Genomic DNA, 10,322 nt, shown 5'->3' with positions numbered 1-10,322 from the left:
TTGTCGCCTGTTCTCGTTTGTAATTTATTTTCTGAATCCGATTTCTCTCTCTCTCTCTCTTTTTTGATACCTTTATTCAAAAAGTTTGCAATATTTGCCGCCCCCTACATTTTGCCGCCACGTGGCCACCCCCTTAATCCGGCCCTGAGTCATACAGTGTACTCAATTAATTTCATGAATGCAGTAGTCCCCGGAAAAAAGGGTATCATTAAGCACATATAGGCAAATTTCTCAGTAGGGAAAGCAATATTATTGTCGAGTTGGGTCGAAAAATTGGATCTAAAAATTTCGACAAAAACTCATCGTCGCGTCCCAGAGAGGAAGTAGTGTAAGTAGTTAATTTTCGCTAAAAAAGAGAGCGTAACTTTTCAACTTCAACTGAAAATTTCGTATCCTGAAGTTGATGAAGTAGAATTGCAGCTTTTTTTCAAAATTACCCTTGAAAGCTGCAAATGTTCAAACCGCCATTCGGTTTGTTTCAACAATTTTGGCCGTTTTCGTTCTAGAATGTCCGCTTGATGTGCCTTTAAGCTGTAGTATGATAAAATCAATTTCAAGTTTTGAGGATTTATACGTTTATTATCAAGTGGACGGTTGAATTTAACCAGTTTGCGACCCTCCACGGGGGGACGGGACCTAAGCCCATAAAAATTTAATATTGAATCATTACGACGCCATTAAGTAGGAGATTAAAGACAATTTAGGGACCAAAAATTTAAGAGTTATGACTGTCTTACAACCTTTGCAGTTTATGGTGCCTGGAGCTTCGTAAAGTTACTCCTTAAAACTCTGTATTTAGATCAGAAGGAACTATTATCCATTTTGATATGAGCGGTGAGATCCATGAGATCACTTGCATTACAGGGCTCTTGTCACAATATGACGTATATAATTATGCTTAAATGAACTTCGCGGATAGGGTTTGCGTGCAACACAGTTCCTTTTAGCACAAAACGTTCAATAGATACAGTTCCTTTTGATTTAAACGCGTCCCATTAGTTTTGTTCGGGGCACGAAAGTGCCAAAATTTTTAGCACAAAAATTGTTGTATGAATTAAAACTTCCCACTCATATAAAAACCATAATTCGCACCTGTGCTAAATCGTACTTTGGACGTGACCGTGACCGTCTTTGCAGCTTTGCAGTGTGAGAAAAGGACAACATCAATATTGGTGCTCCGGCTCAGCTGTTGCACGCTGTTTACTCTTAAGTAACACAACACAAGATGGAGAATGAATACTGCTTGATTTGGGAGCCTGCCATAAGTGCGCGATTTGATCAAAGTAGACTCTGGTTTTTCTTTTGAGCGGGAAATCAAGCAAAAATTATGAGCTCAGAAGAAAAATGAAGGACATTTTCAGTTAGGAATTCCCAAATTCTCCTTGTAAAAATGAAATTTGTAAACAGGAATTTGGAAACAATGAACTGAAGTTATAGTTTCGTTACTTCGTGAGGGAAAAGACGATATGTATATGAGAATGCTGAACCTTTGTCTAGTGGTCCATTGCAAGTCTGATAACTCGGTCTTATTTTCGAAGTCATCTCATCATGCAACGTTTCCCAAGTTTATGCAGGCCTCGGCCTCATGCATGCTTTGCGTTTTCGTCAGAAGAAGAAAGCATTCGCTCATAATAGGCGTGACAAATACCCTTTATTTCGACGAACGTGGATTGAGGCGGAAAAGGGAGTTAAGGGTGTTTGATATTAAAGAGGAAGAATACTGCCGAGCTAAGGAAGAACACCGTATGAGCCTTCAGGCGTTGCCAAATTTCTTTTGACAAATCGCTAATTTTCCATAAAATTTGTGAATATTTTTCTTCCAATCTCTCAGGTAATTTTGCTTGCAATTTGATCTAAAACGTCTGAAAATTTCAAGGAAAATATCGACAATTTTCCTCAAAAATAAACGTTTTATCGTTGAAAATTTGGCAACTCTCGAATGTTCATATGGCGTCCTTCCTCAGCAAGTATACGGCAGAATAGTCGTGTGATATATTTTCCATACACAAGAGTCATACTGTTATCGGTATCTCTTGAACTTAGACCTCGTGATAACACCCGGCGGCCTGGACATCCGATCGCCGCACCGAATGCATTCTTACCCTACGCATCGAGCGCTAAGGAGGTCACCACTCTTTTCACTTCCGATTTTACTGTCGTTTTTGTGTAATAAATTGCATTAATTTATTCCAAGTTTTCTCTCTTATTTAATTCGTGTTAGAAGCGAAGATAGGAGAAATGAGCGTAGCGGTGATTGTACCGCAACGATGTAATAACAGTAAGATCTTATTCGTTGGTTGTCTTACAGCTGTAACTTCCCCGCAATGAAGAATTTCACCAGTGAAATCTATGCTTGTACCAACCTATTTCATAATTATAATTTCATTTTCTCTTTTTTTTGCTATTTAGAGGAATGTGTGTTCAAAGTCTCAAAATTCCACGGAGCCTTACGGTGGAAAGGGAGTTTAAACTCATTTTTTGATGCTTTTAAGTTGGATTTTATTTGTGAATTTTTCACAGAGCATACTTTCAAACTAGTTTTAGCAGAGTTCATGAATAACTCAATTTTATCAGAAACTGCACTTACCTATACGCCTCGTCCTCCACGCCCCTCAATAAACCAGCCGTTTTATTGCTCGCCATTCAAAAATGTTTAGAGTTCGGATGAACATGCGCTTTTTTCAATTTTTTATGCAACATAGGTAACCTAAACCTCGCAATTGAATTCTATTCTATTCCGTATTCTATTTCTATTTTGTCCAGGGTTGGAATCCTTTTGGACTCGGGCCTGAGCCGCCTCCAGAAAAGAACCACATTCAAATGGAAGGAGTAGCGTTCAGATGATGTTACACAAGGTATGTACCTAATTCGTTCAATTTAAATTGCTAGTATGTAGCTACTGATATTACCTACCTTCAATAGTTTTTTGGGAGAGTTACTGCGTTAAATTTACATTATATCGCCGATGAAACTCCTGAACTGCGTATCTTTTTTGCAGTGTTTTGACTTCTTATTTTATTTTTTAATGACAAAAAAAATCAAAATCATCCATTGGAGTTTTCACAAAATTGTCTTCGCACATGGAAGAACAATCACGGCAGTTTTCAAGAATTGCCGTTGGGTAAGTACCTAGTTTTTGGCAAATGACCTAGCTACGCCTATGAGTGTCACCGTCGATAAATTTATAGTATTTACTCAACGGGCTGATCGTTGAAATTGATAGCCAAAGCGATAGACAAAGAAGGCGTAGGGAGTATGGGGCGATCCTATCGGTTGAAATGGGTGATTCCTATAGACTAACTATCCTATTCCTATTCCTAATGATGGACTAACTATAGGGTCTCCCGTGGGTTGTCGTTAGTTAGTCTCTCACCTACCTTCTTTGTCCATTGCACATACCCACTTCCACCAACAGGATCCCTCCATATCCCTGTTGTCTGTTTTATCTATCTCTTTGTTCATCGATTTCAACAATCAGCCCGCAGTTTTCGATTTACATTCATAGATCGTTCTTTTCGAAGCGTGTATGGGATATCCAATGTTGGATTCCTTTCCAAAGATTCTCATTTTGCTAATACGGAAAATGTCTTTGAAGCATTTTGCCTCCAATGTTTTTTCTTCTTCCTCCTCCTTTTCTTCTTTCCCTTCTTCTTCCTCTTTTGCTCTGTACCTATAACGACCGACAAACCGAGCACATCAGCACGGCCCAGTTAAGCAGCCGAACCAATCTGTTAATACGAAAAGTGTTTTTGAAGTATTCTGCCTCCAATTTTTTTGTTTTCTTCTTCATTTTCCTCTTCCTCCTCCTCCTCTTATTATCATTATTATTTTTCTTCTTCATCTTCTTCATCTTTTTCTTTGCTTCCTTCTTCTTCATCTTCTTCCATTCCCTGGTAAAAATTGGCAGTAGAATCTGTGTTCCAAAATACCATAAACCTACAGCCGGCTGTAAGATTTCCAATAGCTTCTATAGCCGGCTACATAATTTCTTATAGTCTTTTATAGCCGATGACGATTAAGTAACAGCCAGGCGATAAAGTGTATGCTAAAAGTTACTAATTACGGATGCTTGGACTCAGTGAGTTTTTGGAATACTGCTCTCTTTTTGGGCCGTAATCTTGATTTATTTTGCGAGGAAAGCTTCGTACTTATGGTGGATGCCTGCCATTAGGTACTATTATATTAGAGCGCCTTCAGTGTTTCGTATGATACTGTGCATACCTCTGGTGTGAATAGTTGCTTCAAGCGCCATGGCAAGCTGCGGCGCGGCAGGCGGGCAGCCAGCGCGAAACGGCGAAACGCGCATTGGCGCCTACAAACCTAACAGGGATACTTCACGCGTTGCGCAATGCGTGAAGTATCCCTGTTAGGTTTGTAGGCGCCAGTGCGTCGCCGCTCCGCTTTGTGTTAGGCTCTAATATTTAATCTGGCGGAGTCAGCGTTATTCAACTCATGATTTTGAAATGTTTGCACATCCTGTATGGATTATTCTCATTTTAATTGATGAAAAAAAAAAAAAAATATGTATTAAAGGAAAATATAATGTGTGTTTTGTAAATATTAAGGTGGTTCCGTATCAAACTTAATGATTTCCAAAGCACACGAATTTCTACACAATTTCTTATAGCCTCTTATAATCGATGGCGAAAAAGCAACAGCCAGGCGATAAAGTGTAAAGCCCGGCGATAGGAACTATAGCCCGGCTGCATAATTTTTTATCGCTTCGTATAGCCCGGCTGTATGATTTTCTCCGCATTCTACAGCCAGCTATATGATTTTCTGTAGCCTTCTTTAGCCGGCTATAAGGATTCCTATGGTATTATGAAACGCAGCTCTTATCGCCAATTTTTACCAGGGTTGCTCTTTACAGACCGACTAACCGGGCAGAGCCTACTTATGCAGCCGAACTACTCCGGTTCTGTAGGTACACCCGACAGTCCCGTGAATATTTGGCGCCACTACCAAGATTCGAACCTGGAACACTGCCGTGCTAAGGAAGAACGCCGTATGAACATTCGAGAGTTCCCAAAGTTTCTTCGATAAAACGTTTAGTTTCGAGGAAAGTTATGAAATTTTCCTTGAAATTTTCAGGAACTATAGGTGACATTGCGAACAAAATTATCTAAAAAATTGGAAGAAAAATATTCATAAATTTTATCAGGAAATTCGTGTTTCATCAAAGGAAATTTGGCAACGCCTGAAGGCTCATACGGCGTTCTTCCTTAGCACGGCAGAACACTTGTCATATCTTTTTTTAAAAATTATTTTAAAATTTTTTCCGACTTTTTCCCCGTGACCGGTCACATTTGTCAACAACCCCGCGGCAAAGCAGCGAGGCGGAGGAAATGCGTCCTCGCGGCGGCGCGCGGTGGGGGCTGGGGATGAAGGGTGGGGGGTGTCGGGGGAGGGGGTGTTGTCAATCTGGCGGATGATAATGCGCGTGAGATTCCGGGCAATTGGCGGAAATGAAGCGTCAAACGCGATCCTACCGACCATTGTATTCAGCGGCGTAGCTTGCTTTTTGATATATCGATTAATTTACAATTTAAACCCGTGGAAAAAGATCGATCATGAGGGTGTTGGCGACGAACGCCTTAATAATCGATTCTTCACCATAGCTTCAAATGGGGAAATATCGATACGCGATCATTCACGCCTCGCCACTGATTGTATTGGGCCCGGGCTTTGTCGCGCAATTTTCATATCAATTTCCGGTCCGCCTAATATCAATATCTTTCTGCACACTTTACCTTTACACCCATTTATAAATATCCAACCGCTCCCTCCACCCACCGCGTCTCGGTCCCATTTTCGGTCGCCCACCCCTGAGAACGGGGATGTTTTCCCGATGGAATTTCAGGTGCCTGCTGCGGTTACTTCATCCCGCACCTTCAACTTACGCTTGTAGTCGAGTCTTCCTCTCCCCCCCCCCCCCCCCCCTCCAATAAGGATTTGATTCAGGAAACACAACAAAAAAAGAGATAACCTTTAGTAGATATCAACTAGGAAACTTCGTTATTGATGAGTAAAATTAATGTGATTTTCAGGTTTAGAATAATTTTGGAAAAAATTGCACCAAACTAAATTATCAAAAAATGAAATTTGACAAAAAATGTCAAAATATTCGAACGAGGGTGATTTTATTATATTGTATGATTAAAATTAATTTGATATAATTATGCGTTCGCAAAAAACCTTTGAACAAATTAGCAACGAAGTGGATTAGAGAATAACAAAAAACATGCAAAATTAAATTAAACGTAACAAGACCCCTGTTTTGCTCTTCATCAAGTAAAATTAACGTGAATAATTTTGACAGGAAAAAGCCACTGTGGTTTTGAAAAAGCGAAGGACGGAAGGAAACTGTCAACCGAATTGAAAGCTTTTTTGTTTCTTAACAAGGAAAATTTGCAAAACTTTTTGTTAAGAAAAAAATTCGGAAAAAATTAGCATCGAATTGGATGAAAAGCGGTGTAAGAAAATTGTCTAAGTATACAAATCATACGATATCCAATGTAGCAAAAAGCCAAATTTAATATTAGTTTTTAAATACATAAAAAAAATGCTCCTATCAAAGTTTTTAACTATGTCATTAAAATGAAAAAAAGGACTGAAAACTTATATAAATACATCATTACGAGTCCTTATTATTTTATCTTTTTGAACACCTCAAAGCCGTCTTTGAAATGTATTTTTTTTCGATTCAAAAGAAACGTCTCTGAAACATTTTATTCACAGGGTGTCTGGTAACCGGCGAAAAAACAGGGGAAACCTGGCAATCGAGGATCTGAAATGGAAAATTTTGAAAATTTAGTCGAAGAATACGATTCTTGTAAAAAAGCTCGAGTTCGTTCGAAACAATCGGGTTTGGTTGAAAAACCCGAGTTTCGTCGAAAAAGCTCGGGTTTGGTGTGAAAATGCGAGTTTCGTTGAAAAAACTGGGTTTTTACAATTGGCTTTTTCGTAGCCTCATTAATTTTTACGAAAAATAGGATACACGTTCCCCGTTCCCCTTCATCAATTCATTAAGTCCTCAAAAAATCGGCGAAAAACCGGGAAAAAACCAGGAACGAGGTAATGTAAAAAGCTAGACGACACCCAGAGTTATCTTCAAAGCTATTTTGAAAATATTTTTAAGCATCACTGCGCTATAGATCGTATTCGATACATCAAACAGGTGATATTGTATCGAAATTGATTGGTTTAACGTGTAAACATAGCCTGAATAGTCAATTGAGTAATCTGAGGGAACGGGTTTCCAGTGATAGTTTTTGATTCTTACGAGTACCTATAAAATGGTAATGGAAAGTGAAATTTTTAGGAATTTTCTAATTTCCAGCTTTTCCTACTTAAATCCTAAAATTTGTGTTTGAGGTTATGTTCTATTGTTTTGAACCAAGCGATACATCGAACACGGTCTATTAAATCCTAAACACGAATGGAATTCGATACTCACCCCTTATTAGAGTCTCACCTCGACCGCAAACCACATGCCGCTATCAAACATTAATCAGTCCAAGTTGCCGGAGCATCCTAGCGTCTGACTCGTGGGAACTTTTTTCGCTGTTTTGGCCCCAGGAGTCCCAGAACTCGGTGGGAGGAGGGGAGGGGGGCGCTGGGAGGGTGCGCGGCCCAGCGCACCCAAAGGTGTTGCCCAGGTGTCCCGAGGCTTTGGTTAATTAGTGGCTCCCCTAATCGCAATTACCGCACGAAACGCATCCATCAATTAAAACCTGTTAAGAAAGCCGCAGCGTGTAAATGGTTCCCTCGAATCTTCCGCGTTAGGGAACAATGGAGATGTTGCATGTGTGAGGAATTTGCGATTTGACTGTTGTTTCTTATGTAAAAGTTCGCGAGAAACACGATGGTGCCACTGGTTTTCTCTGAAATCAACCCCCAAGCTCAAAAAAAGCTCTCAAGTAGATGCCAAAATGGAGGGGATATGGATATCCCACTCTACCCTGAGAGTCCACGTCTACATCAAGACAAACTCTGCATGCAAAGATAGGGAGCAAATACATTGACGGGGCTGCCACTTTATTTGGGGACTCCAAAACTGAAAATACGGCATCACTGCTAATGTATTTGCTCCCTTTCTTTGCATGGAGAGTTTGTTTTGATGTAGAGGTGGACTCTCAGGGTAGGGTGGGATATCCCCTCCATTTTGGCCTCAACTTGAGAGCTTTTCTTGAGCTTGGGAGTTGATTTCAGAGAAAACCAATGGCGCCATCGTGTTTCTCGCAAATTCTTACATAAGAATCAACAGTCAAATCGCCCAAAAAATGCCCTCGATGGAGGGTATAGATTCGATCGACAAAGAAAATCGTGAATCGATTAACGTGAACCGATCGACAGAGATTCGATCGAAAAATAATTAAAGACCGGTGTCGATTTTACCGATATGAATCGATCGAAAAATAAAAACGTGAATTAATTAACGTGAACCGATCGTCACCGATTCGGTTTATTTAATCGATTTGATCATCGACCGTGCGAATCGATCGACAACACCATGATTCTATCGAATGTTGTCGATCGATTCGATGTCGACTGAATAACGTAGATCGATTCCCGTTTAATTTTTCGATCGATTCATTTCTGTCGAAAGGACAGCGCTTTTTAATTATTTGTCGACCGAATGTGTGCAGGGTTGCATTTATCCATTAAAAATAAAATCTTGTTTCATGTGAAACATTTCATGAAATTTCAGAAAAATATTAAAAATATTTTTCGACATTAAATGCGGTATAAAATGAAAGGCGACCGGTTTTTGCTTTTCGGTATTTTTCAGTGCGTGTTGCATAGCGAGCCCCTGAAATTATGTTTCATATTTTTCACAACTTTGTGAAATTTCATGAAATATTTCACGGGAATTTTCAATGTTTCATATTTTTCATTTCACCCGTGCAACCCTGAATCTGTGTCGATCGGTTCACGTCGATCGATTTTTGTCGATCGAATCCGCACCCTTTACTCCCGATGAAGTGTGTATCAAAGAATAAATGCAAAATGAAACTTCATTTTCCATTAAAATTCAATGATTCCACTGTATTTTAAATTAACGAGAAATTTTTTAGCAAGCAGAACTTTTGATTTCCATGAAACTCGATCCATTTCTGCTGAACTTAATGCGCATTTAATACGAGGTGAATGAATAGAGCGTGCGCGTCACGTGTGTTGGGGCGTGTGTGTGTGTTGTGTGCATCTGTGTGCGCGCTTAATCCGATAGTTTTTATTCCGCGTGGAAAGGTAACGAGATTTCCCCGGGCATATGTTTGGCACGCTAGTAGTTAAAAAATTAAACGAAAAACAGGGTACGGAGTGAACGGAAAAAAAAAATCCCCTCAAAAACTCACAGCTCTGGAAACCGTGTGTTCACTATGACGTATTTGCTTACGCACCGAAAAGCACCTCCACCATTAAAAATCGTCGTCAGAGTTATTGGGCAAGGTATTTGGATTAAATTTTGCCATTGGGAATATCTGGCCGATCTGTAAAAAACACTTATGTGCACAGGAAAAATAATGGTTCATACGTTGCTGTGAAACCGAGCCAGAAATTTTTAATTGCAAAATGCAGTCCATTAGGTAGGATTACTATTTGGTTCCAAAAATCAAACGAGAAGACAGGTCGAGCCAAAAACGAGGACAAAAAGCGGACGTTTTTCACGTAAAAAAGAGGACTTTTAGGTATACGTCAAAAAGAGGACATATGTTAAAAAAAAAGAGGACATCCTCACGTCACTTACACGTCGGCTTCAAATTTGTGAACTTTTCCCCCCTTTTTTCTCTATTTGTAATTATTTGAGATGAAGCTGTACCTTTTGCGCGGAAAATCCACAAACCTAACCAAAAATATGTCTTTTTGATTCACTGTCCTAAAACAGTAGTGAATCTGAAGGTAGGCTGTATTTCTCTTAACGAACGATTCCGAATGCCACTGAGAATTCATCGAAGAGTAAAAGCACAGAGCGACTGTAGCGCTACGACGCGACGAGACGGCGATATGGTAGATGAGGCAGGGAAACAGTGAAACTAAACCTAGGATGAGCAAAAAATTGAGACGAAGAAGACCCTCGAAAAATTAATACAAAAACCGGACTTTTCCGCGTGTTTTAGGAACTTCTTCGGACACCCCGGACTAGAGTACATATGTAGGGAGAGTATGGACAACTCGACTTATGTAGCTCCTAGGGCCCAAAAGGGCAACAGCGTGTGAAACGAAAATTACTAGAAAAGTGCCGCTGTCAATTAATGCATTTGGAAGATGAATCAATATGGCCGACAGCGCATTGTAAACAAGCGTTTTTAAGGATCAAGACT

At 39.8% G+C, this 10,322-nt stretch overlaps 1 protein-coding gene and 1 long non-coding RNA gene across 2 annotated transcripts in view; one reads left to right on the top strand and one right to left on the bottom strand.

Annotated features, from left to right (window-relative positions):
- LOC109036995 (uncharacterized) overlaps window positions 1-10,322 on the bottom strand; it is a 56,795-nt gene that overhangs the window by 17,980 nt on the left and 28,493 nt on the right. The window lies entirely within an intron of this gene.
- Window positions 1,685-10,322, top strand: part of LOC140225491 (uncharacterized) — a 41,914-nt gene continuing 33,276 nt past the window's right edge. The window contains exons 1-2 of the long non-coding RNA XR_011900568.1: window positions 1,685-2,278; window positions 2,764-2,855. This is a non-coding gene — a long non-coding RNA (uncharacterized lncRNA). The remainder of the gene's footprint in view (window positions 2,279-2,763; window positions 2,856-10,322) is intronic.

The sequence above is a fragment of the Bemisia tabaci genome, chromosome 9 (assembly GCF_918797505.1).
Source record: "Bemisia tabaci chromosome 9, PGI_BMITA_v3".
NCBI classification, from domain to species: domain Eukaryota; kingdom Metazoa; phylum Arthropoda; class Insecta; order Hemiptera; family Aleyrodidae; genus Bemisia; species Bemisia tabaci.
The sequence above is the reverse complement of the archived record's forward strand: the minus strand, read 5'-3'. Positions and strand labels throughout refer to the sequence as shown.